Here is a 27,601-nt window from a genome sequence, read left to right on the forward strand (position 1 = left end):
GCGGATTCGTTCGAGCAAACAAGCAAACAGTTCCGCGGAATTGAATTAACCTACACGATATAGCCACGAGACCGCGAGAGTACTAATTAGCCGCGAGCCATTCCCGGGCAGGAGTCGTAACCGTGGAATTACGCGCAACTTATATAAACCGTTAACTCTTATTTTCCATTCCGACTGTTCTATTCCGCGACACGGCCCAACTTCTTCCACCCCCCTCTCTTTCCAGCGTCGTTCTCGAAGTCGGGAAACGAGTCCAATGACGACACACCGATTCTCTTTAACCCACCCGGCGCGTCACCGTCCTTCGATTCCCCGATCGCCGCGCACCTTATCTCTTCTGCCACGGATAAGCAACGCGTCCAAGGATACGCGCGCAGCGCCATTTTCGACGGCTGCGCGCGATGGCTGCGCACGCGTCGCCTTCGACAGAGACTAGGGCTGGGACTAATCGAATCTAGTAACTATCGTAAAGAAAATAGAAATTTTAAACGTAAACTAGCTTAGATCGTTTCATAATAAACGTCTCAAACCCTTTGGTATAACGTTATATAAAATTTATGTAGAATTATTGTAAATAGAAATAATTTTTTTTTTCCTCAGGTAATATTGTACTAAACTCTAATTATTCCTGGGATCTGTTTAGTAATTATTACTTCTTGCTAATTCGATTTTGCTTGGCAAAGTTGATTGAAAATAGCTAATAAAACAAATTTATTGCTCTTGCAATAATGTTTGTTGCAATTTTTTCCAAGAAGGCATTCGTACGACTGCGTTATTTAAATAACGAGGATACTGGCGATGCATTTAAATATTATATATGGTCATCGGTTGATTCGCGTTAGGCATACCGATGAATCGGTGCAACCGATAATTCTTGGAAGATGATTAATAATCCTCGTCTATATAAATCAGCGTCGAGCAACACGTAATCGAATTAACGATAAGCAAAAACAATTACAAACGTAATTGGTAATCGATAGCATAAATAAAATCTTTGATTAGTTTTTATCAACAGCACTTAAAATTGTAAGTAAGTTACAATTATGTAAATTTAGTTGTAATAGTCAGTGAGCAATAGCAATTAATCATTCACACATTCGTACATCTTTTTCATACAATTCTTATAAATAAATTTATACCAAATATATGAAAAAGTTGAATTATGCGAACGATTTTCTATGCTTGTCACAATTAATGATTACAAAATACAGTCCATAAAATTACAGTTAATATAATTGATCACATAACCAATTATAACTGTAATCGACTGTGATTAACTTCGAAAATGTATAAATATAGGGTGTTCCCTGGGGAAAATTTTAATGAAGGATTCTAGAGACGAAAATAAGACGAAAATCAAGAATACCAATTTGTTGATGGAGGCTACGTTTAAAAGTTATTAACAATTAAATTCGAAAATTTCAAATCGTTCTGGAAAAATTATTTTCGGTTGCAGAAGTCAATTGCAATTATTTTTGGTGAATAGACATACCCCCGAAATCCTATCCACTTTCTAGAAAAAAATTCGAAAAGGTGTGAAATTTTTCGACCGGAAAAAAAGAATTTCAAATCATTCTAGAAAAATTATTTTCGGTTGCAGGGGTCAATTATGATCATTTTTGGTCATTACACATACCCCCGAAATCCTACGCACTTTTGAGAAAAAAATTCTTTACTGAAAATCCAAATGCCTAAATTTTTCGACGGAAAAAAAAAATTTCGAATCATTCTGGAAAAATTATTGCCAATTGCGGGGGTTAATTGCAATTATTTTTGGTGAATAGACATACCCCCGAAATCCTACCCATTTTCTAGAAAAAAATTCGAAAAGTGTGAAATTTTTCGACGAAAAAAAAAAATTTGTCAAATTATTCTAAAAAAATTATTTTCGATTGCGGGGGTCAATTACGATCATTTTTGGTCATTACATATACCCCCGAAATCCTACGCACTTTCGAGAAAAAAATTCTTTACCGAAAATCTAATTAAATGCCTAAATTTTTCAAAGAAAAAAAAAAATTTCAAATCGTTCTGGAAAAAATATTTCCAGTTGCAGGGGTCAATTACAATCATTTTTGGTCATGAGTCATACCATCGAAATCCTACCCACTTTTGAGAAAAAAATTCGAAAATGTGTGAAATTTTTCGACGGAAAAAAAATTTTTCAAATTATTCTAAAAAAATTATTTTCGATAGGGGGTTCAATTACAATCATTTTTGGTCATTACACATACCCCCGAAATCCTACGCACTTTTGAGAAAAAAATTCTTTACTGAAAATCCAAATGCCTAAATTTTTCGACGGAAAAAAAAAATTTCGAATCATTCTGGAAAAATTATTGCCAATTGCGGGGGTTAATTGCAATTATTTTTGGTGAATAGACATACCCCCGAAATCCTACCCATTTTCTAGAAAAAAATTCGAAAAGATGTGAAATTTTTCGACCGGAAAAAAAATTTTCCAAATTATTCTAAAAAAATTATTTCCAGTTGCATTAGTCAATTACAATCGTTTTTGGTCATGAGTCATACCATCGAAATCCTACCCACTTTCGAGAAAAAAAATTCGAAAAGGTGTGAAATTTTTCGACCGGAAAAAAGAATTTTCCAAATTATTCTAAAAAAATTATTTTCGATTGCGGGGGACAATTACAATCATTTTTGGTCATTACACATACCCCCAAAATCCTATCCACTTTCGAGAAAAAAATTCTTTACCAAAAATCTAATTAAATGCGTAAATTTTTCGACGAAAAAAAAAAATTTCAAATCGTTCTAGAAAAATTATTTCCAGTTGCGGGGGTCAATTACAATTATTTTTGGTGAATAGACATACCCCCAAAATCCTATCCATTTTCTAGAAAAAAATTCGAAAAGGTCTGAAATTTTTCGACCGGAAAAAAAAATTTTCCAAATTATTCTAAAAAAATTATTTTCGATTGAGGGGGTCAATTTCGATCATTTTTGGTCATTACACATACCCCCGAAATCCTACGCACTTTCGAAAAAAAAATTCTTTACCGAAAATCTAATTAAATGCCTAAATTTTTCAACGAAAAAAAAAATTTCAAATCATTCTGGAAAAAATATTTCCAGTTGCATGGGTCAATTACAATCATTTTTGGTCATTACAAATACCCTCAAAATCCTATCCACTTTCGAGAAAAAAATTCTTTACCAAAAATCTTATTAAATGCCTAAATTTTTCGACGAAAAAAAAAAATTTCAAATCGTTCTGGAAAAAATATTTCCAGTTGCAGGGGTCAATTACAATCATTTTTGGTGAATAGACATACCCCCGAAATCCTATCCATTTTCTAGAAAAAAATTCGAAAAGGTGTGAAATTTTTCGACCGAAAAAAAAAATTTCAAATCGTTCTGGAAAAATTATTTCTAGTTGCGGGGGTCAATTGCAATTATTTTTGGTGAATGGACATACCCCCGAAATCTTGCGTATTTTCGAAAAAAAAATTCTTGATTTTCGTCTTATTTTGACCTCTAGAATTCCCTATTAAAATTTTTCCCAGGGAGAAACACCCTGTATATACAAATATAGCAATTTGTATCTGATATTAGTGTATGGGTAGAGTACAATATCACGTGTGATCGTTCGAGGCTGCCAACGGCCGAAAAATGTAATCAGATTAATTATTCATCTATAAAAATAGAAATGCAATATAGAATATTCAGATAATCGAATTGCATTCGTCGTACATTCGATCCACCGGAGTACTCGAATGTTTGAACACGAAAAGAACGAACAAATATTTTCGTCCCAGCCCCAACAAAACCTCGGTAGACTCGCGTTAAACGCGTCAATTTCGCACGGTATCCGGAGCGCATCCAATCGGATCGACAAAAGATTCGCGCAGCCCAGTGATTCTTGACCACCGTACCGTGAAGCTGGCAACACTGTGCTACAAATATTTGGCACGAGAGTAAATAAATTTTTACTTCTTTTGGTATCGAAAATTCTTACTAGATCCATTCGCGATTAACGATTGTACCAGGTTCGATTCGATCACTGCGCTACGAGCCCCAAAAAAGAAACATTAAGAATCGTGTCTTTCAAAACGATGATGGCAAATTTGGAACGTATTGCACGCTATAATTAGAAATGTCAGGCGAGACGCTTGTCACGACGTTCTGACGTCTGGTACTCACGTACGCAGATCTAACGCGCACTGATCATTTAAACGATTATTTCACATGAAAATATTCAGCGTGCTGGAATCAATACACAATCCAATTTTGCTATCACTGTTCTAAACTGTACCGTAAGCATAACGCATCGACCTGCCACGCTACGAGTCATCCTCGTAGTCGGACGATCTGTCACTGCACGCCACCTACGAGCAAACAAATCGCAACGGGCTGCTCGGAGTATCGAAAAGCGTGCACTCGCGGAGCACCGAATAAATAGAGGCAACACAACTAACGAGTTATCTCGTGGGTCGGCGTCTGTCTCGCAGTTGCGTCGGAAATCATTTCGTCCACGGGGGGGAAAAAAAGACCAACGCTGGCAGCGACGAGCGCGGTTAAAGAGGTTAAGAACCACCGTCTGTGGCGTGTCGCGACTGGTGGCGCGACGTTCGCGCTCGTTGCTCGCGACCAGTTTTCCCCCTTTAGCACTTGCACTTCACTGTCACGTTTGCACTGTTTTCTGGCGACGCGTTCACCGTACGAACGGAAAAACTCAACGTGTGCGAGTTCGTTTCGCGTTTCGCGCGTTCTGGGCACGAGGAACGACACTGCTCGCGTGCAAGCGGACGCACGCGCACGATCGTCGATGCGCGGACGAAGCGACGCGCCGCCACTGAAACTGATTTCTGCGTCGAGCCGTCTGCGCCGCCCGATCTCGCCGTGATCGCATCCGGTCGACGGAGCGCGCCGTGCGGCGCGTCGTCGCCCAGGGCCGTGCGCGTCGGTTCCGGTCGACGCCGGGCGATCGACGCGATATTACAACAAAAAAAATCCGCTTCCACCGGAGTCGCTACAACGCCGACTGTGATCAACTGCGCGCGACCGGCGAAAGCCGCGTTCCGTGACTCACGGGTCTCCGAGCAACTAGCCGTCTCGCCTTCGCCTTGCCCCGCCCCGCCCCACCCCAAGCGCCTATCGTACCGCGAGCTCAAAGTGCAAGTGCCGATAGCAGGCCCGTGCCCCCCGTCGACCGGGGCCCCACGTCGTGAGCCCCAAATTTTCACATTTCCCGGCTACTATCGCCTTTAACGTACTGTAATTCGAGAGAAACGTGTCTTATGTTATATGTATAACCTCTGAAAGATATTTTAGGTTACGTTCGCGTTATTAACGCGTTTTTATTAAGAATTTGTGCCCAAAGAGGCAAACAAACTGGTCATGCAAGCCGGAAAATGCAAATTCGTGCTAGCAGAAATCGAGAAGTCCCTTACCATTTTGCAGTTCAAGGCTTCCGTTTTCGAGACGCGAGTTCGAGTTTTTTTACGCGTGAGAACGCCACCGGACACGTGGTCCTAGTGCGTGTGAGTACGCGCATGCGCGGCTTCGCTATTTATGCCCGGGCCAGCTGATCGCGCACCTGCTCACGCACGCGGCGCACACACACGCGTGAAACTCGCGTCCGTGGCGTTCTCACGCCGTAAAAACTTGTACCGCTTGTATCTCGAAAAGAATGCCTCGAATTGCAAAATGGCAAGGGACTTTTCGATTTGTATCGGCGCGATAAATATGCATGTTTCAACTTGTTCCATTACTTGTCACAGTAGGGGAAGTATCGATGTTTCTTAAAATATTGTAATTTTTAGATGACAAAGAGCGAACGCTGCTCTTTTTGGTAATATAATCACCGTTTTTTAATAATCGTTCCTTGCCCCGACGTTATCGAATTATTTACGAAGACTCGAGCGACGGATGATTAATTGGAACGTTGTTTACGCGCTTTCGAGCAAAATAAGAAAAGTTCAAGCGCTGTCATCTGGAAGCTCGCTTCAAAATCGATGTCAAGCGGTGCTCTCGTCGGAAAAATCGCGATTTACCTAGCTAATGGCGTATTTCGAGTCGAGGTCTTAGCTATCTATTATGTAAACATCGAACATTAACGTTGGACCGTTGCAAAACATCGCCACCGAGAATCACTGCATCGATACGCGAGACAAGATTATTACGTGAATTTAAAAGTTAACAATTTTTAAAAATAATCGACGCCCGGAACTTTTTTGATTTTTTCCTCAACGATATTATATTACTGAATTATTTTTTTTTTTAGTTTTCGTGGAAAGAATCCTGTTTTGTTGGTGATTTGTCGGGGGAAGCGTTCGTCTGGTGAAATCGAGGGAACGTCAGATTGAAGCAAACAATCTCGACCTTCCGTCGAGATCCCACGCGACGGACGAGCAGAAGAGATTAGCGTCGATCGACGTCCCGATCTCGTCGCAGCTCCCACCGTCGATTCCACGGGCTTTCGATTCTCGCTCGAATCTCGCGCGCGTTTTCACCGCCGCCATTGTGCCTCGCGGAATATCGGTCGGGGGAAATATTTTTCACCTTTCGACGAGTCCCACGATCGAAATGCACGCGTTCCTCCAATTTTCTCGACGTTCTTGCGAAGTACATGCCTCCTCGCGAAGCGTGCGCACCAGTGATCGTGAATTCCCTAGATTTCCCAACAAAATTTCGAAATATTTCGAAAAAATTTTTTTAAAATCTTATTTTCAGCGCCTGTTCGAGGAAAATTTTTTTGAGACACCCTTTTAGAAGAAAAGAAAATATTTTGAATTTGTATACAAATACAAATAAATGGAAGTCTGCGAATAAAATTTGTGCAATTTTGTGTACGATGGATAGTTTTAAGGGTTTCAGGTTTTCATGACTATGATGAAAGTAAGAATGTTTGAATCTGCGAAGGTTTAAGAATTTTCGAGAAGTATTAACGCGTTCACTGTCCGGTCTCTAGACGGTGCATCCAATAACGTGGTGATATGACCCATATACGGGTCATAGACATTGAACGTGTTGACACGGTTGGAAAATCGTTTAACGCGTTCACTGTCCGGTCTCTAGACGGCGTATCCAAAAGTATGGCGATATGACCCGTACACGGGTCACGGACAGTGAACATGTTAACATGATATAAAAACGTTCCTCAGCAAACAAATAATTTCGTCAAAATGCATGCCAATGCAAATAATCGTAAAATCGAAAGTTTTCGTCCCACGTTATAAATAAATAAATAAAAAAACGTCTCGTTATGTTTAAAACATTATTGGAAAGTGTCTCTGGACCAAATTAAATTTACTAACGCGTCCACTGTCCGGTCTCTCGACGGCGTATCCAAACGCATGGTGCTACGACCTATATACGGGTCATAGACAGTGAACTGTGTTAACGGTTGAAAAATCGTTTAACGCGTTCACTGTCTGGTCTCTAGATGGCGTATCCAATAACGTGGTGACATGACCCATATACGGGTCATAGACAGTGAACGTGTTGACGGTTGAAAAATCGTTTAACGCGTTCACTGTCCGATCTCTAGACGGCGTATCCACTAACGTGGCGACATGACCCATATACGGGTCATAGACAGTGAACGCGTTAAACGATTTTTCAACCGTCAACACGTTCACTGTCCGGGTCTCTCGACGGCGTATCCAATGGCGCGGTAATATGACCCATATACGGGTCATAGACAGTGAACGTGTTGACGGTTGAAAAATCGTTTAACGCGTTCACTGTTCGGGTCTCTCGACGGCGTGTCCAATGGCGTGGTAATATGACCCATATACGGGTCACAGACAGTGAACGCATTGAAGAAAATGAAGAATGTGGTGATTTTCGAATCTAAAGGGAAAAATTTGGTAAAAGACACGATCACTGGCGCTCACCACTATCGCATTTTCTGCGCGTATGTTCGGATTCGAGGAAAACTCGGACGCGAGTTCCCGGCGATCCTCCGGCCAGGTGCGTCGGGAGCGTACTGCGTGCCACGCGCTTAGAAAGTGCCTAACCTTCCGCGCATAATGTATCTCCGGCGCACGAGAGATACACGCTTCGCCGCCCACGCTTAATCGTCGGATAAAAATGAAAGTCCGTAAAGCGCGCCGACCGCAGGGAACGCTTTGAAACGCCTCGTGCCGCTGAGCAACCTCGAGATCCTGGCCAATCGGCCGATAATCCAGCGACACGCGTTACGGGAGCCACGGAAAAACGATATTTCGCCGGGCGAGGGCACCCAACATGGCCCAGCGAATATTAAATATATTTACAATTCGTATTTTTGCTTCTCGAAGCTAAGAAAAATTCGAGTACAAAATAGGTTAGAACTGGTTCATTGCACGAATTTTTAATTGTAATTGAGAAAATATATGACATACAAAATTTGGGATTTATATATATTAAAATTATAATTAATAGAAAAATAACACCCTACCTTTTTTTATCGCGAAGTTGTAAAATTATTTGAAAATTTAATTACAGTAAAACTGTATTTTGTAAACGTTTGAATTTTCGCGGGAATATTTTATTATTTTTTTGTTATTGTCTAGTATGTAAATTAATAGAAAACTTGGTAAACATGGTTCATCGACGTCTCATCGTGATTTGTCCCAGTTATCGACACGGGAGCAAATCAGCGTTCGACAAAAAATGAGGTCACCTTTTTTATTTTATCATTTTTCTCTTATTAGCTCAACACGTCGTCGCATTAAACTAGATTCTCGCTGGAAATACACCGCGGCGGTTCTTGTTTACGGTAATTTATTAAAAACACGAACCGCTCCGTGACCCCGCGGCGGATAACGTACTAACAGAATGCATCGGGGGTCGCCAACCTTTCGGGCGGCGAGCCAAAATGCAACATTTACAAAGGCAGAAAGAAAGAGTCGCGTGCATTCTTACGTACACCGAAATGTAAACGTAAGCGAGGGAAAGCAGCCAAAATCGTGCCACTTACGATATTTCACCTCGTACTTCCGGTTTGGCTCTAGCTTGCTCGCGAATTTTTATCGGAATCTGTAGTTTGATCCCCAAACACGTATCATTACGAGTTTGGCTGAATTTTTTTTAGCAATTCATGTGTTGATTAAAATAGATAAATCTACCGTTGAAATATCGATTGCCACACTAGATTTCTATGTCAAGAGATATTTTGTTTTCTTTGTCGTTTGTTTAAACTATAATGTAAAAAATAGTAATACTCGGTGGTTCAATGGCGTATTTTCTATTTTTTAACATTTTTAATGACAGTAATATTATTTAGTATTTTACAAAAATTTCTTCACTGTGATTGGTTTTAAAATATATTGTAAGTTTTTTGGTGGTCATTAGTGACCACCATGACAGTCAACGTATTAAATGTGTTTCAGCATTTGGCCGCCATATTGGAAATACATCATTCATCGTTTCTTTGTACTTTTCGTACCAGAATCGATACGATAGAAATATACAAATAAGTAACGTATGAAATTCAACACGTGTATAAAATATTAATTTTTTGTAACATTGTACCCTAATATTTTTTTTCATATAAAACGAGACAAATTCATTAATAAATAGACATTAATTATTGTATCGACATATCTTTTCCATATATCTATTCGATGCAAATGGAGACGAGCTAATATTACCGAAACCTCGAAAGATGTTCATCGAGCAATCGCGATCCCTATACTGTTTACGTTTCTTTTCTACCTATCTATTCGATGCAAATGGAGGACCAACTAATATATTACCGAAACCTTGAAAGATGTTCATCGCAGCATCGTATTATTACGAATTTGAATATTATTTTTTAGCAATGTTGAAAGAAGATGTACGTAAAATAATGTACGAAATTCTACATCTACATCAAATATTAATTTTTGTAACATTGCACCCTAATATTTTTTTTCATATAAAACAAAGAAACAAATTCATTAATAAATAGACATGAATTACTGTATCGACATTTCTTTTCCATATATCTATTAGAAGCAAATGGAGACGAGCTAGTATTACAGAAACCTCGAAAGATGTTCATCGAGCAATCGCGATACCTACACTGTCTACGTTTCTTTTCTATCTATCTATTCGATGCAAATGGAAAACCAACTGATATATTACCGAAACCTCGAAAGATGTTCATCGCAACATCGTATTATTACGAAGTTGAATATTATTTTTTAGCAATGTTGAAAGAAGATGTACGTAAAATAATGTACGAAATTCTACATCTACATAAAATATTAATTTTTGTCACATTGCACCCTAATATTTTTTTTTCATATAAAACAAAGAGACAAATTCATTAATAAATAGACATGAATTACTGTATCGACATTTCTTTTCCATATATCTATTCGATGCAAATGGAGACGAGCTAATATTACAGAAACCTTGAAAGATGTTCATCGAGCAATCGCGATCCCTACACTGTCTACGTTTCTTTTCTATCTATTCGATGCAAATGGAGAACCAACTAATATATCACCGAAACCTCGAAAGATGTTCATCGAGCAATCGCGATCCCTACACTGTCTACGTTTCTTTTCTATCTATCTATTCGATGGAAATGGAGAACCAACTGATATATTACCGAAACCTCGAAAGATGTTCATCGAGCAATCGCGACCCCCCTACACTGTCTACGTTTCTTTTCTATCTATTCGATGGAAATGGAGAACTAACTAATATATTACCGAAACCTCGAAAGATGTTCATCGAGTAATCGCGATCCCTACACTGTCTACGTTTCTTTTCTATCTATCTATTCGATGGAAATGGAGAACCAACTGATATATTACCGAAACCTCGAAAGATGTTCATCGAGCAATCGCGACCCCCCTACACTGTCTACGTTTCTTTTCTATCTATTCGATAGAAATGGAGAACTAACTAATATATTACCGAAACCTCGAAAGATGTTCATCGAGCAATCGCGACCCCCCTACACTGTCTACGTTTCTTTTCTATCTATTCGATGGAAATGGAGAACTAACTAATATATTACCGAAACCTCGAAAGATGTTCATCGAGTAATCGCGATCCCTACACTGTCTACGTTTCTTTTCTATCTATTCGATGCAAATGGAGAATCAATATATTACCGAAACCTCGAAAGATGTTCATCGAGCAATCGCGATCCCTACACTGTCTACGTTTCTTTTCTATCTATTCGATGCAAATGGAGAATCAATATATTACCGAAACCTCGAAAGATGTTCATCGAGCAATCGCGATCCCTACACTGCCTACGTTTCTTTTCTATCTATTCGATGCAAATGGAGAACGAATTAATAAATTACCGAAACCTCGAAAGATGTTCATCGAGCAATCGCGATCCCTACACTGTCTACGTTTCTTTTCTATCTATCTATTCGATGCAAATGGAGAACGAACTAATAAATTACCAAAACCTCGAAAGACGTTCATCGAGTAATCGCGATCCCTATACTCTGCCCGTGCGTGGGAAAGGACGGAGATCAACGCGCCCAGCTTCCGGTCGCGTGTGTCTACGCGTAGGAATTTTCGAGGATCGACGACGTCCTTGAACTCGATCCGTGTAAACCGCGATTCAAAGGAGACGAAGAGAACTCGTTCCGACCGCGGATCGCCCGCGGGCCTCAAGGTCCGCGTCTCGGGGAACACCGATCCGGAGGTAGAAACTCGTGTTCGCGTTAAGCCACGCTCGTATCTCGTGAGACTGCCATGATCGCGACCTTCGAGTCCTTCCTTCTATCGCCATTTGCTTTCTCGTCGAACCGCGATACGAGTTAAATATTTCTGGAACGTTCGATCTTTCCTTTGACATCGACTCTAAATTAACCTTTAAATGGATTCTCGATCTCAACTGACTTGATGTTGACTTTTGCCAAATTAGTAAATACAAATCAATTGTAAAGCATTTAAAAAATAATGAACTAATGGAGGATTATATAAATTTTAAAATAATTACATTGACGTATATTAAACTATTATTAGTTTAAGTTTAAGTTGGATCTGTGCCCAACTAAAGTCTAACCGAACGTCGATTCTTTCCAAGGAATGTGCTTCCTGTGGAACTATGGAGGGTCTACTGCTTCTAGATAATTGCTAGGATCACGAACGACGATACCACGCCATCGATTCTCTGTTTTAAATACGAGAAGACTGAAATATTACTGAGCAAGATTGCAAATGATACATGATGAATAAAAAAATAGTAAATATACAGATTTACTAAACTCGAGGAAGCAATAAATTCGAAAGAAATAATTTTCTTCAGAAAAAATTACGAGTAATAAATTGCAAGTATTTATGTAAAATTTTTACTGTTTTTTTTTTTAATTTTCTTTTATTTATACATAGTATACGTATTGCAAAATTAATCTTTGAAATATTTCCCCCTACTTTGTACAATTTTCACTGCTATTTTATGAATTTATCGCTAAAAATCGACTATGAAGTTTCAGATAGACGAATTTTTAAGAAAAATTTTTTCGGTGAAAAAAAAGATTTTGAATCGTTCTGGAAAAATTATTTTCGGTTGTGGGGGTCAATTTCAATCATTTTTGGTCAATAGACATACCCCCGAAATCCTAACCATTTTCGAGAAAAAAATTCATTATTGAAAATATAATGTGAAGCCAAGAAATGGTTCCCCAAAATTTCATATGAATCTTTAAAACGTCATAACTTCTGAACGGATTGGACGATTTTAATGTTTAAAAAAGCAAACGGCGCGTATTTTAGTGTAGAATATGTATAAATTCTAAAAATATTCGAGAAGTTCTTCCTTGACCTCGTAATATTAGAAAAACCCAATAAAAATGGTCCAATTTTCAAACAGCTATAACTTCTACAATAGTGAATATATTTCAATGAAACTTTTTTCTGAAGTAGAGCTCATAAGTACCTACAAAAAAGTATTAGACAACTTTTCTGTAGGACGTCAAATAAAATTATCAAAAATGAAAAACGAATTTTTAAGAAAAATCGACAGGGGGTAGGTGCCCAAATTTTTAGGTGAAAAAAAAAATTTCGAATCGTTCTGGAAAAATTATTTTCGGTTGCGGGGGTCAATTTCAATAATTTTTGGTCAATAGACATACCCCTGAAATCCTAACTATTTTCGAGAAAAAAATTCGAATAGGGCGCAAATTTTTCGAAAAAATTAAAAACTTCAAATTATTCTAAAAAAATTATTTTCGGTTGTGGAAGTCAATTTCAATCATTTTTGGTCAATAGACATACCCTCGAAATTCTACGCATTTTCGAGAAAAAAATTCGAATAGGGGGCAAATTTTTCGAAAAAATTAAAAATTACAAATTGTTATGAAAAAATTATTTTCGATTGCAGGGGTCAATTACGATCATTTTTGGCCATTACACATACCCCCGAAATCCTATCCACTTTCGAGAAAAAAATTCGAAAAGGTATGAAATTTTTCAACGGAAAAAAAAATTTTTCAAATTATTCTACAAAAATTATTTTCGGTTGTGGGAGTCAATTTCAATCATTTTTGGTCAATAGACATATCCCCGAAATCCTACGCATTTTCGAGAAAAAAATTCATTACTGAAAATATACTATTTGGAAATATTTCTATAATTTTTTAACAAAGCCTCAATCAACAAATTAGTATCCTTGATTTTCGTCTTATTTTGGCCTCCAGAATCTCCCATTAAAATTTTTCCTAGAAGTGGCAGAACACCCTCTATTTTCAATATAAATTTATCGTTAAAAATTGATCATGAGGTTTCAGATAAACCAAAGATAAACGAACTCTAAAACTTCTACCTAATCTATTGAAAAATCATTTGTTTAATAATAATTAATAGAATGTATTTGCATAAATATATTTGTAGCGTTGATGTTATTAAAATTAAATATAACTTCACAATTCAGACTTGTAATTATTAAATCAAAATTTTAATTTTTCTTATCTGAATTTTTAAAATTTTTATTTAGCTAAGAATGTTGTCAAACTCTGCTAGAAACCGCGTTAAATAACAAACCTACCCAGTAAAGTAATATAAAAAGGTAAACTGCGTTAAATAACAAACCTAAAAGTACTCCAGGATATATCGCGAGCCAGTCTCTGTCGAGTCAGTCACATTTTGCGTCTATTCTCATCGTGGAAACAAGTTTCGCGAATAAACCGTCGGGAAAAAATATTTTATCCGACGTAACGGTCGACTTCCTGTTCCTTATCGAAGGACAGCGTCGTTGAAAATGCAGCTTTAAGGCGCTGGACGAGCAAACTGGTCGATCTGGATCATCGGATTTATATTAGCCCGCAAGATGGAGTTAAAATCAAGTTTCAAAATCTAAAAGTCGACTCTGTTGCACGTGCAACGAGTTATCCGAAATAAACCATAGGAAATTATCTTAAAATTAAAAAAAAAACAGTTTTGAATTTTATTTGGTTTCTTTATTTAAGTACTTTTCGATTACCCTGTATATTGACGTTTCGTCGACAGAGAAACTTTTAATTTGTAAAATTTTTTTAAAATCAAATATGTTATTTTAATTATACTATCAATAAACACGATCGTCTCTGCCTCTGTCTTTCAGCGACGAGACCCAGACGGAGATTTTACTCGCGAACGATCGCTCCGAGATTGCATCGCCGTGGCAGTCTCGACGCGAGGAACAGGTGGGCGGTAAACGAGTCGTCCTACGCTCGTGGAACGACTTCTTATTTCTCTGCGCGGCGCGAGATCGGCGTGGGTCGCTTTCGCGGAGATCCGAGTCCGCAGAGAATCGCGAACAAGAGTGGACCGACCTGTCTGTGGCAAGAGAACGTACCCAATCGCGACGTTCGTTTTTTAATCGCTATTTGCGCGCTGATAGTGCTTCGAGTACGTCAGCTGACGATATCGATGTTGAATTTAGACACAGAATAATACAGCTCGTGTAATACGCGTTGGGCAAAATTTAATCGAAATAACGATTATCGATTACGATCTAGGACCACGCTCACTGCAAATTGGCTGCGACGACCGACGATTAAATTAATCACGCGTGACGATTAACGACCGAATTAATCGTAATTGCTCGTGAATATTGATTATTAGCCACTGAATTAATTAAAAATCGAGGTAAATAGCTACGACGCGATTTTTGGTGATTTTAGGTCTGTTGAGGGGTTCGAAAGTTAGAGGTTTTATTTTATTTTTGATCTGTTGAGAAGTGGCAGTTGGTGGTCACCGGTGACCGGCACTTCAAATAGTCATTGGATGAATTAAAACAGTAGATAACTAGACAAAACGCAATTTTTGTTGATTTAAGGTCTGATAGGAACTTTCTAATTCAGAGAATTTATTTTATTTTCAATCTTCTAAGAAGTGCCAGTTGGTGGTCACCGGTGACCGGCAGTTCAGACAGTCATTGAATGGATTAATACTCGAGATAACTTGACAAAACTCAATTTTTGTTGATTTAAGATCTGTTAGGAGCTTTCAAATTCAGAGAATTTATTTTATTTTCAATCTTCTAAGAAGTGCCAGTTGGTGGTCACCGGTGACCGGCAGTTCAGACAGTCATTGAATGGATTAATACTCGAGATAACTTGACAAAACTCAATTTTTGTTGATTTAAGATCTGTTAGGAGCTTTCAAATTCAGAGAATTTATTTTATTTTCAATCTTCTAAGAAGTGACGGTTGGTGGTCACCGGTGACCGGCACTTCGAACAGTCATTAAATGAATTAATACTTGAGATAACTTGACAAAACTCAATTTTTGTTGATTTAAGATCTGTTAGGAGCTTTCTAATTCAGAGAATTTATTTTATTTTCAATCTTCTAAGAAGTGCCAGTTGGTGGTCACCGGTGACCGGCACTTCAGACAGTCATTGAATTAATTAAAACACGAGATAACTAGACAGAACTCAATTTTTGTTGATTTAAGGTCTGATAGGAGCTTTCTAATTCAGAGAATTTATTTTATTGTCAATCTTCTAAGAAGTGGCACTTGGTGGTCACCGGTGACCGGCAGTTCAGACAGTAATTGAATGGATTAATACTCGAGATAACTTGACAAAACTCAATTTTTGTTGATGTAAGGTCTGAAAGGAGCTTTCTAATTCAGAGAATTTATTTTATTTTCAATCTTCTAAGAAGTGGCAGTTGGTGGTCACCGGTGACCGGCACTTTAAATAGTCATTGGATGAATTAAAACACTAGATAACTAGACAAAATGCAATTTTTGTTGATTTGAGGTCTGTTAGGAGCTTAAAAGATCAGAGATTTTATTTTATTTTCAATCTTCTAAGAAGTGGCAGTTGGTGGTCACCGGTGACCGGCACTTCAAACAGTCATTAAATGAATTAATACTCGAGATAACTTGACAAAACTCAATTTTTGTTGATTTAAGATCTGTTAGGAGCTTTCAAATTCAGAGAATTTATTTTATTTTCAATCTTCTAAGAAGTGCCAGTTGGTGGTCACCGGTGACCGGCAGTTCAGACAGTAATTGAATGGATTAATACTCGAGATAACTTGACAAAACGCAATTCTTGTTAATTTTAGATATGTTAGGAGCTTAAAAAATCAGAGATTTTATTTTATTTTCGATCTATTGAGAAGTGGCAGTTGGTGGTCACCGGTGACCGACACTTCAAACAATCATAGAATGAAATGAAAACTCGAGATAACTTGATACAACACAATTTTTGTTGATTTTAGGTTTGTCAGGAGCTTCGAAAACCGGACAATTTATTTTATTTTCAATTTCCAAACAAATGACACTTGGTGGTCACCAGTGACCGACACTTCAAAATTTCAAATCGTTCTAAAAAAAATATTTTTGGCTGCGGGGGTCAATTACAATTATTTTTGGTGAAGAGTCATATCCTCGAAATCCTACTCATTTCCTAGAAAAAAATTCGAGATGGTGTGAAATTTTTCGACAAAATTGAAAAATTTCAAATCGTTCTGGAAAAATTATTTTCGATTGCAGGGTTCAATTACAATCATTTTTGGTCATTACACATACCCCCGAAATTCTACGCATTTTCGAGAAAAAAATTCCTAACCGAAAATTTAATTTCAGGCCAGAAATCGTTCCCCGAAATTTTATGCGAATCTTTAAGACACCATAACTCCTGAACGGATTGGACGATTTTAATTTTCAGAAACGCAAACGACGCGTATTTAGATGAAGAATATGTAGAAATTGCAAAAATATTCGAAAAGTTGATCCTTAACCCCGAGAAATGAGAAGAACCCAATAAAACTGATGCAATACCCAAACGGCCATAACTTCTATAATAGTGAACGTATCTCATTGAAATTTTTTTCTGAAGTAGAGCTCACGAATACCTACAAAAAAGTACTAAACAATTTTTCCATACAGCGCCAACCAAATTTATTAAAAATCAAAAACGAATGTTTAAGAAAAATCGACAGGGGGTAGGTGCCTAAATTTTTCGACGAAAAAAAAGATTTTAAATCGTTCTAAAAAAAATATTTTTGGCTATGGGAGCCAATTACAATCATTTTTGGTGAAGAGTCATATCCTCGAAATCCTACCCATTTTCTAGAAAAAAATTCAGGAAATGCTACAAAAATGAACCTAGCGTGCTAGATTATGTCCACTCGTTTCGTTTTAATTTCTTTGATACAAATAAACACACTATAATTATCAATAATTCTAATGTTAAATAAAAATTCCTATTTTTCATTGCACACGTAACAAATTATTAAAGTATCAATTTAAAAATAATTCCTATCGTTTCGAACGCGTTCTACTCAATTTTGCAATGAATCAATATGGCCGCCAGTTTACCCAAACGCTACAAAAGTGAACGTCGCCAGGTTATGTCCACTCGTTTCAATTTCTTTGATACAAATAAACACACTATAATTATCAATAATTCTAATGTTAAATAAAAATTCCTATTTTTCGTTGCACACGTAACAAATTATTAAAGTATCAATTTAAAAATAATTCCTATCGTTTCGAACGCGTTCTACTCAATTTTGCAATGAATCAATATGGCCGCCAGTTTACCCAAACGCTACAAAAGTGAACGTCGCCAGGTTATGTCCACTCGTTTCAATTTCTTTGATACAAATAAACACACTATAATTATCAATAATTCTAGTGTTAAATAAAAATTCCTATTTTCCGTTGCACACTTAACAAATTATCAAAGTACCAATTTAAAAATAATTCCTGTCGTTTCGAATGCGTTCTACTCAATTTTGCAATGAATCAATATGGCCGCCAGTTTACCCAAACGCTACAAAAGTGAACGTCGCTAGGTTATGTCCACTCGTTTCAATTTCTTTGATACAAATAAACACACTATAATTATCAATAATTCTAATGTTAAATAAAAATTCCTATTTTTCGTTGCATACTTAACAAATTATCAAAGTATCAATTTAAAAATAATTCCTATCGTTTCGAAAGCGTTCTACTCAATTTTGCAATGAATTAATATGGCCGCCAGTTTACCCAAACGCTACAAAAGTGAACGTCGCCAGGTTATGTCCACTCGTTTCAATTTCTTTGATACAAATAAACACACTATAATTATCAATAATTCTAGTGTTAAATAAAAATTCCTATTTTTCGTTGCACACTTAACAAATTATCAAAGTATCAATTTAAAAATAATTCCTATCGTTTCGAAAGCGTTCTACTCAATTTTGCAATGAATCAATATGGCCGCCAGTTTACCCAAACGCTACAAAAGTGAACGTCGCTAGGTTATGTCCGGTTGCGAAACCATTCGTGTCGCGATCGAAAGGAGGACGCTGCTTCGCTCAGGACGCTCGTCATACTTAACGGGCGAGCAATCGAAAGGACGATGGGGAACACGACTCTGGCGTAAACTTTTTTTTTCCCAGCAAAGCTGCGGAGCGACGAGATAGGCAGTCGTTCAGCCGTGAACGGAGATGGAAGTCGATGAACCGATGCAGAACGGAAGGTAACAGTTAACGGCGATCGCTATTGGAACCGTTTCCTTTTTCTTCTCGAACGAATCGGGTCTCCCGGTAGCCGCGTAACGGATCCGTTGTCCGTGGCGGCGTTAGAGAGTGTAATTTCGAATAATAAACGTTCTTTATCCGCGAAAAAACCGGGGTGCAACAAGAACGAGGGAGCCTCTCGCGCATCACGGAGCACGATTAACATCGCTTGACCGAGGAACGTGATTTCCGCGGAAACAATTCAACCGTTCGCCGTGAAAGTTGCGGCGAAGTCCCATTCATCTTTAGAATTTAGATCCCGCGCTTTGTTAATGGAAATAGACTCTGACATCAGCTTCAAGCTGTATTTACATTCTCACTAATAGGCGCTTGAATATAGTGAATGTGTTAATTACAACTGTGTGTGTCATTTCTTTTAACGAAGTTACTTTTTATTGTTTTTTTAGTTTCATTATGACAACGTATATGTATGTATATGTTGCACTGTTAGAAGCTTGGTATATATTTATAATATATCAAATGTTTATTATACTGTGTTATACTTTGATTCATGAAGGTTTTTTTCTTGTATTTTTCCTTTTAATTATTTACTGATGAGGAAAGCTTTTATATTGTTTCACTGCTAGGAAGCTTGGTATATTGTATTTATAATATACCAAATGTTTATTATACTGTGTTGTAATACTTCTATTTATGAAGTAGTTTTTTTTGTATTTTTCCTTTTAATTATTATTAACTGATGAGTAAAGCTTTCACATTGTTTCACTGCTAGGTGCTTGAAATATTTCTTATGTTTATTATAACTGTGTGTGTTATTTTTATTGATGAAGTTTTTTTTTTGGTTTAATTATTAACGGATAAGGTTTTTTTTATTATAAGACTCTGATGGTGAAATGTAATGTGAACAACGACAAACGAATCATCGATATAATATGTGGTTTTTTTCCCCGAGCGGTCACCCATCCCGAAGTAGGGGATTTGACCGCGGCGAATGAAGCTGAACGTCGATGATCGTACTGGGAACCAATGCATCCAAATGCCGTGACCGTTGACATATTTCGTTTTTATATTTATCTTATTTATACTAGTTTTAAATATAATGGTTTAATTTGCAAGAAACAAGTTTTCTTTTTCATTTATATTGTAATATTATAATGTATGTACAAATAAGAGTGGAAGTAAGTGGTATATACATGTTTGTGTATGTCCAAAATTTGAGGGATGATTTTAGAGGCCAAAATAAGACGACAGACAAGAATAGTGATTTGTTAATTGAGGCTTAGTTTAAATGTTAATAATATTATAATTCTTTACTAACATAGATTGCTATTTTTGGAAATTTAGGGGGTGATTATAGAAGCCAAAATAAAATGAAAATCAAGAATAGTGATTTGTTAATTGAGGCTTCGTTTAAATGTTAACATTTATATCTATACAGGGTGTTCAGTATTTCTATGTTAAAAATTTGAGGAATGATTATAGAAGCTAAAATAAAACGAAAGTCAAGAATAGTAATTTGTTAATTGAGGCTTAGTTTAAATGTTTTTAACATTATTATAACATAGTAATATTTTAAGTTAATTTAAGGGACATTACAATTAACATTACAATTTTTTACTAAGACAAATTACTATTTTTAAAAATTTAAGGGATGATTATAGAAATCAAAATAAAATGAAAATCAAGAATAGTAATTTGTTAATTGAGGCTTCGTTTAAATGTTTTTAACATTATTATAACATAGTAATATTTTAAGTTAATTTAAGGGATGATTCTGGAAGCCAAAATGAAACGAAATTAAGAATAGTAATTTTTTAATTGAGGCTTCGTTTAAATGTTAATAACATTAAAATTCTTTACTAACACAAATCACCATTTTTTAAAATTTAAGGGATAATTATAGAAGCATAAATAAAACGAAAATCAAAATTAGTAATTTGTTAATTGCGACTTCGTTATAATGTTACTATGTTATAATGATGTTAATAATATTTAACCGAAGCCTCAATTAACAAATTACTATTCTTGATTGTCGTTTTATGTTGGTTTCTAAAATCATCCCTTAAATTAACTTAAAATGTTACTATGTTATTATAATGTTACTAACATTTAAACGAAGCCACAATTAACAAACAACTATCCTTGATTGTCGTTTTATTTTTGCTTCTAAAATCATCCCTTAAATTAACTTAAAATATTACCATGTTATAATAATGTTAATAACATTTAAACGAAGCCTCAATTAACAAATTACTATTCTTCATTTTCGTTTTATAGTGACCTCCATAATCATCCCTTAAATTTTTGACATCCAGACACCAAATAGATATATTTACAAATATAAAAAAATAAACACATGCAAAATTCCCAATTAAATACTATTGAAATAATAACAACAATTCAGATTTTGACAACCATAATAAAATTTTGTAATAAACCTGTTGGAAATGTTTCTCATTTCCACGTTGGCAAACATGCATGTGTGGAAATATTTCTCTATCCCATGGCGGCCACATGCACGCCATCTTTTGTTACAGTATACCAGTTGTGCATTAAACATAACCTAAGAGAAGTATATTCGTCGTTTTTTTTTTTACTGTCTAATCCTATAATCTCCGCTATAAAATCGTTAAAAATATTGTTTTATTTTGACTATCGCGTCAAAATATTTTAAACGATTTAATTATTACTAAAACGAAAATCTAAAATACTAACTTGTTAATTGAGATTTCCTTTTAACGTTACTATGTTACAATAATATTAATAACCTTTAAACAAAGCCTCAATAAACAAATTACTATTCTTGATTTGCACCTTATATTCTGACCTCCATAACCACCCCTTAAATTTCTAACCTACAAATGCCAAATAGACATATTTATATCAATACTCTACACAAATGTAAGAAAAAAAACATGTAAAATTCCCAATTAAATACTATTGAAATAATAACTCGAACAACCAGAATAAAATTTACTAATAAACCTGTTGGAAATGTTTCTCATTTCCACGTTGGCAAACATGCACCTGTGGAAATATTTCTCTATCCCATGGCGGCCACATGCACGCCATTTTTTGTTCGAGTATACCAGTTGTGCATTAAACATAACCTAAGAAGTACATTCGTCGTTTTTTACTGTCTAATCCTATAACTTCCGCTATAAAATCGTTAAAAATATTGTTTTATTTTGACTATCGCGTAAGATGGCGTTTAAAATATTTTAAACGATTTCATTATCGTTACGGTCGTACGCGATCGCGTGAGACTGGATTAGGTTACTACACTGCTCGCAATGCCTATTTTTAACGCGGGATTATTACTATAATACGATCCCCGGCTTATCGTATGGGCGAAGATTTACGAAGCCAAAAACGTTACGCAGTTAACGGGGTTACGACATCGCGGAAACGTAATCGCTGGCGCGTACCAGAGAACCGGAGAAAATTCTTATCTGGATAAAAGTTTCGGATAACGAGCGAAAGATAAACAACCGTTTTATTCATCGACCGCTGAATAAAAGTTGCCGTGTTTTATCGACGGTAAGAAACGTTTCGTAACGAACGAAATTCTTACGGACCTCGAACAACAAATATGCGATAAAATTGAAATATATTATTTAACACCTTGACTGACAGGCTAAGACTTCGATTATAGACAATTGTGAATTTATATAACCTAAAATGTTACTTGTTACTTTCATAACCTCACTAAAGTTTATGAAAATTTTATCAAAATTATTTTCTTTAACATTTCAAGTTGAGAATTGTTTTAGTTCCAATGTTAAAATTGAAATATATTATTTAACACGTTGACTGCCAGTTTAACATCGTAACAATTATTTACGAGACCAAAACTTTGATTTTAGACAATTGTAAACTACATAACCTAAAATTTGTCGTACTTGTTAGTTTCATAACCTCACTAGAGTTTATGAAAATTTGATCAAAATTATTTTCTTTAACATTTCAACTTGAGAATTGTTTTAGTTCCACTGTTGAAATTAAAATATATTATTTAACACGTTGACTGTCAGTTTAACATCGTAACAATTATTTACGAGACCAAAACTTCGATTTTAGATAATTGTGAACTATATAATCTGAAACTTGTCGTACTTGTTACTTTCATAACCTCACTAAAATTTATGAAACCTGTTAAAAGTTATTTTCTTTAACATTTCAACTTGAGAATTAATTGTTTTCCACTGATAAAATTGAAATATATTATTTAACACGTTGACTGCCAGTTTAACATCGTACAATTATTTACGAGACTAAAATTTTCATTTTAGACAATTGTAAATTACATAACCTAAAACTTGTACTTATTACTTTCATAATCTCACTAAAGTCTATGAAACCTGTTCAAAATGATTTTCTTTAACATTTCAGCTTGAGAATTGTTTTAGTTCCACTGTTAAAATTGAAATATATTATTTAACACGTTGACTGCCAATTTAACATCGTAACAATTATTTACGAGACCAAAACTTCGATTATAGATAATTGTGAACTATATAATCTGAAACTTGTCGTACTTGTTACTTTCATAACCTCACTAAAATTTATGAAACCTGTTAAAAGTTATTTTCTTTAACATTTCAACTTGAGAATTAATTGTTTTCCACTGATAAAATTGAAATATATTATTTAACACGTTGACTGCCAGTTTAACATCGTACAATTATTTACGAGACTAAAATTTTCATTTTAGACAATTGTAAATTACATAACCTAAAACTTGTACTTATTACTTTCATAATCTCACTAAAGTCTATGAAACCTGTTCAAAATGATTTTCTTTAACATTTCAGCTTGAGAATTGTTTTAGTTCCACTGTTAAAATTGAAATATATTATTTAACACGTTGACTGCCAATTTAACATCGTAACAATTATTTACGAGACCAAAACTTCGATTTTAGACAATTGTGAACTACATAACCTAAAACTTGTCGTACTTGTTAGTTTCATAACCTCATTAAGGGTTTGAAACCTATTGAAAATTACTTTCTTTAAAATTTCAAGTTGAGAATTGTTTTAGTTCCATTGTTGAAATTAAAATATATTATTTAACACGTTGACTGCCAGTTTAACATCGTAACAATTATTTATGAGACAAAAACATCGATTTTAGATAATTGTGAACTATATAACCTAAAACTTGTCGTACTTATTACTTTCATAACCTCACTAAAGTTTATGAAAATTTTATCAAAATTATTTTCTTTAACATTTCAACTTGAGAATTGTTTTAGTTCCACTGTTGAAATTAAAATATATTATTTAGGTTGACTGCCAGTTTAACATCGTAACAATTATTTATGAGGCAAAAACATCGATTTTAGACAATTATAAACTACATAACCTAAAATTTGTCGTACTTCTTACTTTCATAACCTCATTAAGGGTTTGAAACCTATTGAAAATTACTTTCTTTAACATTTCAGCTTGAGAATTGTTTTAGTTTCACTGTTAAAATTGAAATATATTATTTAACACTTTGACTGCCAGTTTAACATCGTAACAATTATTTATGAGACCAAAACTTCGATTTTAGGCAATTGTAAACTACATAACCTAAAACTTGTCGTACTTGTTAGTTTCATAACCTCACTAGAGTTTATGAAAATTTGATCAAAATTATTTTCTTTAACATTTCAAGTTGAGAATTGTTTTAGTTCCACTGTTGAAATTAAAATATATTATTTAGGTTGACTGCCAGTTTAACATCGTAACAATTATTTACGAGATAAAAACTTCGATTTTAGACAATTATAAACTACATAACCTAAAATTTGTCGTACTTGTTACTTTCATAACCTCATTAAGGGTTTGAAACCTATTGAAAATTACTTTCTTTAACATTTCAAGTTGAGAATTGTTTTAGTTCCACTGATAAAATTAAAATATATTATTTAACTCGTTGACTGCTAGTTTAACATCGTAACAATTATTTACGAGACCAAAACTTCGATTTTAGACAATTCTGAACAACATAATCTAAAATTTGTCGTACTTGTTACTTTCATAACCTCACTACAATTTGTGAAACCTATTGAAAATTATTTTCTTTAACATTTCAACTTGAGAATTAATTGTTTTCCACTGTTAACATTAAAATATATTATTTAACACGTTGACTGCCAATTTAACATCGAAACAATTATTTATGAGGCAAAAACATCGATTTCAGACAATTGTAAACTACATAACTTAAAATTTGTCGTACTTGTTACTTTCATAACCTCGCTAAAATTGGTGAAACTTATTGAAAATTATTTTCTTTAACATTTCAAGTTGAGAATTAGTTATTTTAGTTCCACTGTTGAAATTGAAATATATTATTTAACACGTTGACTGCTAGTTTAACATCGTTTAAATCGTCTAAATTTTGATTTTAGACAATTCTGAACTACATAACCTAAAACTTGTACTTGTTATTTTCATAAATTTATGAAACCTATTCAAGATCATTTTCTTTAACATTTCAACTTGAAAATTAGTTGTTTTAGTTCCACTGTTAAAATTGAAATATCATTTATTATTAAAATGTATTATTTAATATATTGATTTTATTATATTTCGATTTTATTCGTTATCTATTAGTCGAATAACAATTGTTGCCTGACATGAGATTCGAAATTAAATTATTGGATCGTTACAGGAATTATTATAGTATATTCTTCTAATAGAACAACCGTTTATCGACCGAGAACATAAATTGTATGCGCGATTGCACGTATAATCGGTCCATAAACGAAGATACCGTGCAGTTCGGTGTAACTGTACTGTTTGTTTCGAATAACGAAACCCCTAATCGAACATAGTGTGACCTCGATAAATGTTCAAGTGACTGAGACTATCTATTTGGATCTAAGCTTATAATTTCCACATTAATTAACATTTTGACATTTGTGGATGACATGATTTTTCACTGAGAGGCCAAAGAAATTAATTTTCAAAATTAAATGTTTAAAAAAATAGATCTAGATAGAATTCTTGAATTCTAACTGGGCTATAAAAATAAATTCTATGACAAATTGTAGGTTCTGCTAATTTTCAATTGTTTAAAAACTAATTTACATTTTTGTGAACAATTTGAAAACGAATATTATAATTTGTCGCGTTATATAATTTAAAAAATGATAAAATCCACATATTTTTCCCCAGATTTGTCATTTTAGTGACTTTCTGGAAAATCAATATGGCGTCCACTAGAAATCATTAATTTAGGCTGTAAAAATAATTTTCATGACAAATTGTAAGTTCTGCTAGTTTTCAATTATTTAAAAACAAATTTCCGTTTTTGTGGATAATTTGAAGACCAATATTGATATTATAAGAAGCCAAAAAAATTAATTTTCAAGATTAAATATTAAAGAAAACAGATCTAGATAAAATTCTTAAATTTTAATTCGATTGCAAAAATAAATTCTATTACAAATTGTGGATATGCTAGTTTTCAATTATTTAAAAACAAATTTTCGTTTTTGTGAACAATTTGAAAACAAATATTATAATTCGTCGCGTTATATAATTTAAAAAATAATAAAATCCACATATTTTCGCCCAGATTTGTCATTTTAGTGACTTTCTGGAAATCCAATATGGCGTCCACTAGAAATGATTAATTTAGGCTGTAAAAATAAGTTTTATGACAAATTGTAGGTTCTGCTAGTTTCTAATTGTTTAAAAACAAATTTTCGTTTGTGTGAACAATTTGAGGACCAATATTAATATTATAAAGAGCTAAAAAAATAATTTTCAAGATTAAATATTAAAGAAAACAGATCTAGATAGAATTCTTAAATTTTAATTCGATTGTAAAAATAAATTCTATAACAATTTGAGTATATGCTAGTTTTCAATTATTTAAAAACTAATTTTCATTTTTGTGAACAATTTGAAGACGAATATTATAATTCGTCGCCTTATATAATTTAAAAAATGATAAAATCCACATATTTCCCCCAGATTTGTCATTTTAGTGACTTTCTGGAAATCCAATATGGCGTCCACTAGAAATCATTAATTTAGGCTGTAAAAATAATTTTCATGACAAATTATAGGTACTCCTAGTTTCCAATTGTTAATTTTTAAGATTAAATATTAAAGAAAACACATCTAGATAGAATTCTTAAATTTTAATTCGATTGCAAATTAAATTCTATAACAATTTGAGTATATGCAAGTTTCCAATTGTTTAAAAACAAATTTTCGTTTTTGTGAACAATTTGAAAACAAATATTATAATTCGTCGCCTTATATAATTTAAAAAATAATAAAATCCACATATTTTCCCCAGATTTGTCATTTTAGTGACTTTCTGGAAATCCAATATGGCGTCCACTAGAAATCATTAATTTAGGCTGTAAAAATAAGTTTTATGACAAATTGTAGGTTCTGCTAGGTTCTAATTGTTTAAAAACAAATTTTCGTTTGTGTGAACAATTTGAAGACCAATATTAATATTATAAGAAGCTAAAAAAAATAATTTTGAGGATTAAATATTAAAGAAATCAGATCTAGATAGAATTCTTAAATTTTAATTCGATTGCAAAGATTAATTCTATTATAAATTGTGGGTATTGCTATTTTCAAATATTTAAAAACAAATTTTCGTTTTTGTGAACAATTTGAAGACCAATATTGATATTATAAGAAGCTAAAAAAAATAATTTTCAAGATTAAATATTAAAGAAAACAGATCTAGATGAAATTCTT

At 34.4% G+C, this 27,601-nt stretch overlaps 1 protein-coding gene across 17 annotated transcripts in view; it reads right to left on the reverse strand.

Moving 5' to 3' along the window:
* LOC143348816 (serine/threonine-protein kinase MARK2) overlaps window positions 1-27,601 on the reverse strand; it is a 294,206-nt gene that overhangs the window by 83,493 nt on the left and 183,112 nt on the right. Inside the window, exon 1 of one of the 17 annotated variants that reach the window (XM_076779444.1) lies at window positions 4,440-4,921. The exons of 15 other annotated variants lie outside the window; for them this stretch is intronic. The gene's annotated coding sequence lies outside the window, so the exon portion shown is untranslated. Of the gene's footprint in view, window positions 1-4,276; window positions 4,391-4,439; window positions 4,922-27,601 lie in introns of those variants that run through there. One more of the 17 variants, XM_076779443.1, reaches the window with a different exon arrangement.

Source organism: Colletes latitarsis, chromosome 12, assembly GCF_051014445.1.
Source record: "Colletes latitarsis isolate SP2378_abdomen chromosome 12, iyColLati1, whole genome shotgun sequence".
In the NCBI taxonomy this organism is placed as follows: Eukaryota; Metazoa; Arthropoda; class Insecta; order Hymenoptera; family Colletidae; genus Colletes; species Colletes latitarsis.